Source organism: Petaurus breviceps, unplaced genomic scaffold (assembly GCF_028583685.1).
Source record: "Petaurus breviceps papuanus isolate PSGF00001 unplaced genomic scaffold, PetGlider_PUasm1.0 174, whole genome shotgun sequence".
NCBI lineage: Eukaryota > Metazoa > Chordata > Mammalia > Diprotodontia > Petauridae > Petaurus > Petaurus breviceps.
The window spans coordinates 65,372,923-65,382,705 of NW_027185761.1; the positions used below are offsets into that span (position 1 = coordinate 65,372,923).

A 9,783-nucleotide genomic window follows, 5' to 3' on the forward strand; every position below is an offset into this window, starting at 1 on the left:
GTGTCCATATACGGCTCGGACCCTGCAAGCACTCCCCTTTGGTACTTTGCTTGGTTCCGTGCCCAGGACTGTCAACTAGAGGAGCCGTCTTCTCTTCTTGGTGAGTGGCAGAAGCCATCTGGCTTGTGGAGGTGTTGTAAAGAACGCCCAGCTCGTTCCTGTCCTGGGTCCTGCTGTTCAGTCTCAAATGGCCTGTTTTGACAAAAGTTCTCCTTCTGCCCCTCTCCTGCACTCCAGGGAGGTGGGGGGAAGGGTGATTGGAGACTTACAGGAGTGAACATGGTTCTGGAAGTACCTAGAAATAGTCTGCCTGGATCCCTCTGGAGGGCATTTGCCTGGCGGCTCATGTGGCTATCACACTTGGAGGAGGGGACAGAGGAAGCCATCACTGACTGTGCCCCTGGGAATGCTGGTCTGGCCTCAGGACAGCTGGTCGCACTTGCTTTGGGGGGGGGTCTCCCAGCCCTGGGTCACAGGGTCATAGATTCAGTGAAGAGTGAGTTGGTCCCCGTTTTGTAGAGGAAGCACCTGTGCTGTAGAGAGGCATGACTGACTCAGTGTCCTGGAATCAGGAAGGCCTGAGTTCAAATACAGCCTCAGACACTTGCCAGCTGGGTGAACCTGGGCACATCATTCAGTCTTTGTATTCCCTCCATTTCTTCAAGTGTAAGCTAAGGATGCTAATAGCAGCTCCCTCACAGGACTTCTGTGAGATAATATTTATAAAAGCACTTAGCACAGTGCCGGGCTCATTCCCCTCCTTCTTCTCCTCTCCTTCCCCCTTCAGTGACTTGCCCAGGGGTCACACAACTGCTGAATGTCTGAGGCAGGATTTGAATAAAGTTCTCCTTCACCCCAACTCCAGAGCCCTACTTAATTACATTTTTCCCCCTGGTGGTCTTGAAGTTTGGACTTGGAAAGGCATTGTTACCTGACAATAGGTCAGGACACACCAGGCTCCAGTGGAGATCTAGGTCTGTGTCCCAGTAATGAGGAAGTTCAGCAGAAACTTTCAGAATACTTGTGGGGAGAGGTGCTCAGACCATTCTGGCTGTCAACATCTAATTTGGGAAGGTTTCCTAGGTAAAAAAATCTTATTCTTGGCCTTTTTTAAAAAGAGGCATTGTGTTATAGTGGCCAGAGTTCTTGACTTAGGTCCAGAAAAACCTGGGTTTCAGTGCTGCCTGATCCCTGATAGTTGGGCAGTTCTTAGCGAATCTTTTCACCTCTCAGTTTCCCCTTCTGTAAAATGAAGGCATTGAATTAGATGGTTTCTAGGAAGGTATCCTCCCACTCTAAAACTCTCAACCAATGATCCTGTCTCAGAATACCAAAAATGTCCGCTTTTTACGTGTTCATAACTATGATCGGCCTCTGTTGGAAAGGTGGTTTTTAAAATGACATCCACATTGTAAAATGTCCCCCTGGAATGTAACTTTTCCACTTGGATGACAGGAGAACAGGTAACCTAAGGACCAGTCCCTTTGATAGAACTTGGGAACGCCTTCCTCTGAGAGCCCAAGTTGATTCCAGTGGTCAGGGAGATACGCTCGTTGGTCCCATCTCACTGTCTAGCCAACAATGGTGAAGGCATCCATCTGCTGCCCAAGGAAACCCTTCTTAGTTTCAGCTCATTATTTTAGAGGACCTGTATTTTTATAGGGCATCCACAGGGCTCAATCCCAGCTGGGGAAGTAGGGCTTTGACTTTTCGGTTGTTCAGTTAGCCTCCACACATTCTTCCCAAGGAGGTTGCCAGTACAAGTGGCCGTTTTTCCGGAAGCTACTAGCTGTTGGTCCTTACATTTTTGTTGGCCCTGAAACCATAGATTCCAAATGGGATGGGGAATTCTGTCCCAAAATGTGTAATGCGGGTCCATGGGATCAGAGAGTGAGTTAGAAGGGACCAATTTACTGAGACATTCTGAGTTTCTCGAGGAGTCTTCTCTCACATCTACTCTGGGATCTGAGTTCCCTCTCTGTGTGTTGGGTGGTGTGGACAATCAGGGCTGCAATGTCAAACAGCATCCAATGGATACAGCAAATGCCCATCTTTGGCCTTTCCACAGGAAGTCAGGGGGCCAGGCCCTTCAAGGGTAACATGAACTGTCCCTGTCTTGGTGCAACTTAGGGGTGGTCTGGGGGCAGGGGGAGGTTGGGGGCAGTTTAAGAGTTGGCCTGAGAGTTTTTAATCTGGTCAGGGTGTGTGAGGATTGTGTGTCCTCTGTTCTGGGTTCAAAGGCCCATGTAAGTACTGGTTTTCATAAAATCATTTTCCTGAAGCTAGAGGGTGTGGCAGGTGGAGGGGGCACTGACCTGGACTCAGGAAGATCTGTGTTCAAATTTGACCCCTACTCTCACTCACTGGACAGGGTGTCCCAAAAGTGTGCGGTATGTGTTTTCCCCCTCCCCCCCAAAAAAACCCTTCCCTTGACACATCTGTCACCTCAAATCCTTCTTCCTCATCACTGCTAAACATCTCAGAATTGTACCTGCTGCCTGCACTTACTCATCAATCACTCTCTCCTAAGCCTCTTGAAATCTGGCTTTTGTACCCCAACCACTTTGCTGATTCTTTTTTTCTTAGAGGTCACTGATGACCTTTGACCTTTTGGGATACCCTGTATGACCATGGCCAAGTCACTTCATCTTTATTTGCCTTCATTTCCTTTTTTTTTTTTTTTTTTTTCTTTTTGGGGGGATATTGGGTTAAGCCCAAGGTCACATGGATAGTTTTTGTGCTAAGTGTCTGAGGCCGGCTCCAAACCCAGGTCCTCCTGACTCCAGGGCCAGACTGACTCACTGCACCACCTAGCTGCCCCACCTTCATTTCCTTATCTGTAAAATGGGCATAATAATAGCACCTCCCTCCCTGGGATATTGTGAAGATAAAATCAGATAATATTTGTAAAGTGCTTTGCATCCCTTAAAGCTCTATATAAATGTTGGTTTTTTATTATTAATTTTTCATTCCTGTTGGTCTTAATTATTATGTGTCATTAGGTGACCCTTTTGTGAAGCTTTTGTCAGGGCCTGGGTCCTCCCCACCAAAAAAGCCTTTTTGGATTGTTCTGAATTGACTTTATGTATCACTCTGCCCACAGGGGACCTGATTTAACAGAGCCCCGCTGGGCAGTACACAGTGGGGCTAGGGTTTATTGCACCATTTTACAATTTCTCTAGAGAGCAGATCTGTAATAGAGTCTTACGGATATTCACATATTTAGACTCTGCAATTCACTGTTTAGGAGGCTGAATATCCCAAAATACCTGTCAGAAAATTTATTTAACTGTATTGTACAATTCTTCCCCCTGCTAAGGAAAGGGCTTCTTCCCTCTGGCTTCCAAGGATGTGGCTCCTTCTGTCACTCCCTGTCCTGGGCTTCAGTGACAGCTGACTACCTCACCTACCATATTGTGGCTGTTTCTTTGGCCACCAAATACTTGGAGGACCCTCGGTCCATTGGAAAACAGTCAGCAGCACCTGCCATGCTCTTCTCTCTGGCCACAGGAGAAGTATCCTTATCTTTCCCTCTCCCCATAGGGTATCCTTGATCTAATACCCACCCTGTCCAGGAAGAAGTCCTCCTTCTTCCCCCTTGCTATCTCCTCCTGCTCACTTATCCTCTATTCTTTCCTCTTCGTTGCATACTTCTCATCTGCCTATAAACACACTCAAGTTTCTTACCCCCCAAAAAAATATTCCCTTGACACATCTACCACCTCAAATCCCTCTTCCTCTTCACTGATAAATATCTCCAAATTGTACCTGCTGCCTGCACTTACTCATCAATAACTCTCTCCTAAGCCTCTTGCAATCTGGCTTTTGTACTCAACCACTTTACTGGCTCTGTTTTCTTAGAGGTCACCAATGACCTTTGGGACACCCATCACTAAAGACCTTTTTTCATTTTAAACCTCACCCTTCTTGACCTCATCTGAACTTTTCACACGGCTCATAAGAGAGGCATTGTGACACAATGGAAAGAGCTCTGGATTTGGAGTCAGAGGACCTGGGTTCGAATCCTGACTGCTACTTAGAGTGGTACTTGCGTGATTTTGGCAAAATCTATTAATTTCTCTGTTCCTCAGTTCCTCATCTGTAAAATGACAGGATTGGATATACTGGCCTTTGAGGTTCTATCCAGCTCCAAATCTATGATTTTATTATAGGAGCCTGTGTTGGACCACTTCTTCAACTGATACTCACATATTGGAGTCCCCAGAGAGTGGCTACTATCATTTTCAGGGGCCTAAGGGTAACTCTTCTAGGCCAGACTTTTGACATTATAATTCACAAGCCCCTACCAGTATACATTCCATTAACAATAAGCCAATAGACTTCATTAGCTTTTAGAAAAGGAATTGACTAAGTTAATGTTATAAGAACAGCAGTTATAAAAACTTTTTTGTCTTTAGAATATAAGTTGTTTCTGACAAGGGATTGTTTTATTCAGTGTATTTGTATTTTCAGTATCTAGTACAGTGTCTGGCATATAACGGGTACTTAAAAATTCAGACTATTTGACAGGTTTTAATCTCAAAGTTGAGGTTTGCTTTCCTATACCATCCATGAGAAGAGGGGGTCCAAAGTTCAAGAATAACACAACAGGCACACACATGCAAAAGATATGTGGCGAAGAGGTAACTCACAACCCCTGGTGTTAGAAATCGTTTTTTTCTTCTTGCAGTCCTCATGAGTCCCTTAAGTGTGGAGTTCTCTGTCAGGTTCTGAGGGTCTGTGCTTTTCCATAGTTAATAGCTGCCACTATTATTAACCATGATAGTGGTGTGGGTGAGAATCACACTCATTAAGGTGTTATTCCTCAAAAACTCTAGGTACTGGAGGTCTTTTTTTTTTCATAGGATACTCATGCAACTCCCTTTGGAGGATTATGTCTCCACATCTCTTTGCCTTCCATGTGTCTCTCTGCTGCTGGTTGGGGTACTGTCTCCTTCTTGGTCAAGTTTCTCTGATCCTAGCTACGTGTATTAATTAATACTAACCCAGTGTCTCTGATGACATGGGACAGGGATAGGAAGGGGAGAGAGTAATCCCTTCCTTCCCACCCATATCCAGTCACCTCTTGGGTCTCCATCTCTAACTCTTGAACTGGAATCCTCAGTTTCTTAACTTAAGGTCCTTCAACATTAGATTGACTGGCTATTCTTAATCATAAACCCAATGGGTGTGAAGTTTTATTGTAAAATGTTTTCACTGTCACTATTGTAGACCTTCATCTAGTGTCCAAAGCCTATGATCCTCTTTAATTGATAAAAGATTTGATGCAATTGTTGGAAAATTCCTTAACATCTGCTCCTATTGGTTGATTTTGTCTATGATTTAATCAAAGGGGCATTGGCGCCATAAAGGTATGGAGCAGAGGTACATCTTATTTTAAAGCTCAATGGTCCTTGTTCATTGGCTCAAGTTAATTGAGGCGTCTGTGCCTTCTGCGATTACATTAGTTGTGAGAGATGGAACCCTTTTCCTGTGCCCCTCTTGTGCAATTATGATCCTGTGATCACCCCTTCCCCTTGGATGTTCTATCTCCCTTTGGCTTCAGAGAGATATAGTCTTCTGATGACTGCTTGCTGGATATGTTATATGGTGATTTCTTTTAGGAATGGGTCAGACTATTTGATGACTGAGATCCCTTTCACCTGATTTTCCTCATTTCTTTTCCCATGTATTTTTGTTTCCTTTACTGGTTCCTTATTCTTTCCTTGACTATTTAATATAGATGTTATCTAAGGGTCCATTCTTGATAGTAGGAGCTTACTAAATGGTTCTAATTGATTGATTGATCCTATATCTCTTCTGGTTATATGAATTCTCTGTAGCCAACTCATTCATTTTGAAAGCATAGGAGAAAAAAAAATGATCGTGGAGTTTCAAATCCTGTTTCTGAAACTTATTACCTGTGTGACGTTGGAGAAGTCCCTTGACCTCCCTGGGCCTCAGGTCCTTCACCTGTAATATAAGAGAGTTGTCTAGGATGGCCTATCAGTTTTCCTTCTGTTCTCTGGTCCTATGACTTCCTCTGATTTCAGAGATGATTCCCTGGTCTGAATCTCCAGATAGGACCTTTTTTTATTCCTGAGCTCTAGACCCACACCCCTAAATCCTTGTAGGATATATCTGCTGCTGTGCCCCATAAGCAGTAAGTCATCAAGCATTTATTAAACACCCACTATATGCCAGGCCCTGGTGAGTGATCAGGAAGTGAATAGAGACAAAAGCAAAATCCCTTCCCTCATAGAACTCTCTGTTACTTGAGGTCGTTCATGGCAGGCAGCATGTTCACTTGCCACTGATGTCTTAGCAGGGGATTCTGTTCAGGGCTAGACTACATTCAGTGGCCTTAGTATCTCTGATTCTAAATGCTTTAGGGAGAGATTGTTCAATCCATCAAGCAAATCTGACTTCTATATGTGTAAGACGTTATGGGGGCCAATTATCACACCTAGAAGCATATCTACAAATTTATTTAGAATATTTTGGCCGACAGACAAAAACTGCAGGCGTGCATATAAAGTTAAGATCACTTTTTGTCTCTGAAACAACTGAAACTGATGTAGCTAATTATGGGAAGAGTATTGTTCTTGGAAGCCACATTTAACAATGCCTTAGTGAGCACTTACTGCACGCAGCCCTTCCCCTCGAGGGGCATAAACTGCCAAGGATGAGCATGTGGACTAGAAGCTGTAGCCCGGATGCATAAAATATTTTCCTATTTGCCTTAGGAGCTGAGGTGATCTCAGTGGCCATAAAATTTAGGATCAGAAAACAGTTAACTTTGCTGCTTTCAAAGCCTGTAATCTTCCCAGCCCCAGGTTAAATGCAGATGGCAAAGACTTTTTATGGGCTGGTGCTGAATACAGTGGCAGGACATTGTACCTAGCCAAAGGAAGGAGAAAGATTTCCTTGCTTGTTGGACTGGAGAGAATCCTGGTGCTTCATTCAGTCTGAACCTCATTCTGTGGATGGACAAACCCAATTCTAGGGAGGGAATGTGCTTGGCCCAATATCACACGGGTAGGTGGCAACAGAGCCAAGATTAGAACCCATGTGTCCTCAGATCAGACAGCATGTCATAGTCAATAGAGTACGGAATCTGTAGTCAGGAAGACCTGGCTTCAAAACCCACCCCTGATACTTGGTACTTGTTTGACCTATAGCAAATCACTTACGCTATATTGAGTGCCAGTTTCTTCATCTATAAAATGATGGGGTTGGATTAGGTGGCTTATATAATATATATGTATATATATGTGTATATATATATGTATATTAGGTGGCAGCTCTAAATCTGTTTTCTGTAATTCTGATTTCCAGGACCAAACTCCCTTTTCTGCCTATAACATATGGAATTATGTCCCCAGATTCTTGGAGTAGGAAGAGATCTTCCCAACCATAACTGAACAAGACTCTTCTCTGCAACATACACATATAGTTTGGGTTGCTGCCATCCCACTGATTCCTGACTTTCTTCTGTTATTCTTCTTCAGTGTTGAATGTATCATTCTATGTCATCAAAGGAGGCAGACGTGGGGGCAGTTTTCTCCCTCCTGTTCCTCTTAAAGTTCAGATTTGTGAAGCTCCAGGAAAAAAATATTTTTACTGGCCCTTGTTAGGTATACTCCATCCCTGGCTAAGAACCCATCTTTTCTTTATTAAAATAAAGGCCACAGTCTGGAAATCTAAATCCTGTTCTCAGACTTCATCTTCTTGAGCCAGCTTCTCACCTCCCAGATCTGTCTTTCTCTTCTGAATCCCCTGCCTTCAATCAACAGTAGTGATGAGAACCCCACCTGTGCCCTCAAGTACTTAAGTTTCTTGCCCAGGAGTTCATAATCCTTAGTAATGCCTCCTAGGTTCCTTTTGGCAGAAACATTTGTCTTCACATGAATCACTTGAAAGGTGTAACATCTGTCTAGTCTTAAGAAACTGCCTATCTATCCCAGATACATCCATCAGAAGACAGAAGATGTCTCAATTACTTATATCAGATTGAGGAAAAAACAAAAGTTAATTTAAAAATGAGTTTAAACACACACACAAAGACAAACTTGGTAGGCGTTTGTAGGGAGTCACTCATAGATGCTGTTTCTTCTTCCTCTTGAAATGACTGAAGGACTTCTCACCTGGTGATGGTGTTAGATAATTAGCATTTATACAGTGTTTTGCATTTTTCAAAGCACTTCACATGCAACATCTCATTTGATCTTCACCAATGGGAGGAAGGTGGTATTGTTATTATCCCCATTTTATAGACGACGAAACAGAGACTGAAGAGTTCAGTGACTTGCCCCTATCACACAGCTAGTAAAAATTTGAGGCAGAATTTGAACAGTCTTCCTGATTCCAAGTCCAGTGTTCCGTTCACTATGCCATCTTGCTACTCTCAACTGTACGTTCCCTTGTAGTTCTTATGATATTACCTTGAAGCTATAATTAAAGTCTCAAGTCCCTTCTATCTCAAAATCCTTTGATCCTGTGAAGCATATACTATATGGATGACCAGTTTCCTAAGGGGACAAGCTAAATACTGGTAACCTACCAACTTTGAATGAGACGATGTGGGAACTCCTGTGCATTCCTCAAGGGAAGGGCCATACTCAGCTCTAAGTGAATGATTTTAAAATGTCAACAGAAAAGAAAGAAACAGAAACATGAAATTTAAGCTAGGGGTCTTCTTTCCCAATTTTTGTTTCCCTCAATTAATTGGTAGGAATGATCAGAGGAAAAGGAAAGATATTTAAATACAAGGAACTGCACTTTGTTTTTTAAAGAAGATAGGATTCATTTTCACACAACAGATTTCTTCCCAACAAATACTCAGATCACATTTTAAAAAAGTATATTGCTTGAGAACAGAGTTTATCATTCATTTAAATTAAGGGGGGGGGATGAAAACTTTCTCTTTGATAGTATGGAAATAACATTGTAAGAGTGCTCCTCTGGTGACTTTCTTTGCATTGTTGAATCCATTGCATATGTTATTCTCCTGGTTCTGCTTACTTCATTCTGCATCAGTTCTTATAAGTCAAATTCCTCTGAAATTTTTGTATGCACCATTCCACACTGAGCAATGCTATTCCATAAATAAATATATCACAATTTGTTCCTCTAGTCCCTAGTCAGTGGGTACGTATTTTGCTTACAGTTTTTTTTCCCCTTTGGTTATCACAAACAATGCAGCCTTGAATATTTTTGTCAGTATTGACTGGGTTTTTTTTTTCTTGCTGTAGCCTCCTCAGGATGCAGTGTTAAATAGTCACATCTCTGCTTCAGAGTTTGTGAAATTTTACACAATTTCAAACTAACTTTTATTTAAGTTAAAGTAATGACCTACCTGTCAATAAAATCCTCTAGGTTTTATTCTTTGGCCTTCCTTCCTTCCTTCCTTCCTTCCTTCCTTCCTTCCTTCCTTCCTTCCTTCCTTCCTTCCTTCCTTCCCTCCTTCCCTCCTTCCCTCCCTCCCTCCTTCCCTCCCTCCTTCCCTCCTTCCTTCCTTCCCTCCTTCCCTCCCTCCCTCTGATTTTTAAAAAATTATTTCATTAGTATAGGGAAAGGGACCTTTGTGGCCAGGGAAACTCCTCTTCCAAAACAAGTCAGCACTTTCTCTGAAATTTAAAAGTATTATACAGTTAAGCATTAAGTAGCAAACTTGTCCAGAGTTGCATGGCCAGTATGGCCAAGAGGTAGGACTTTTACCCAGGTTTTCCTCCTTTCTCCATCCCCTGTGCCATAATACTTTCTCTCTCTCTGTCTCTCTCT

General features: G+C 42.8%; 1 protein-coding gene across 1 annotated transcript in view; it reads left to right on the forward strand.

Moving 5' to 3' along the window:
- ERC2 (ELKS/RAB6-interacting/CAST family member 2) overlaps nt 1-9,783 on the forward strand; it is a 1,053,591-nt gene that overhangs the window by 245,861 nt on the left and 797,947 nt on the right. The window lies entirely within an intron of this gene.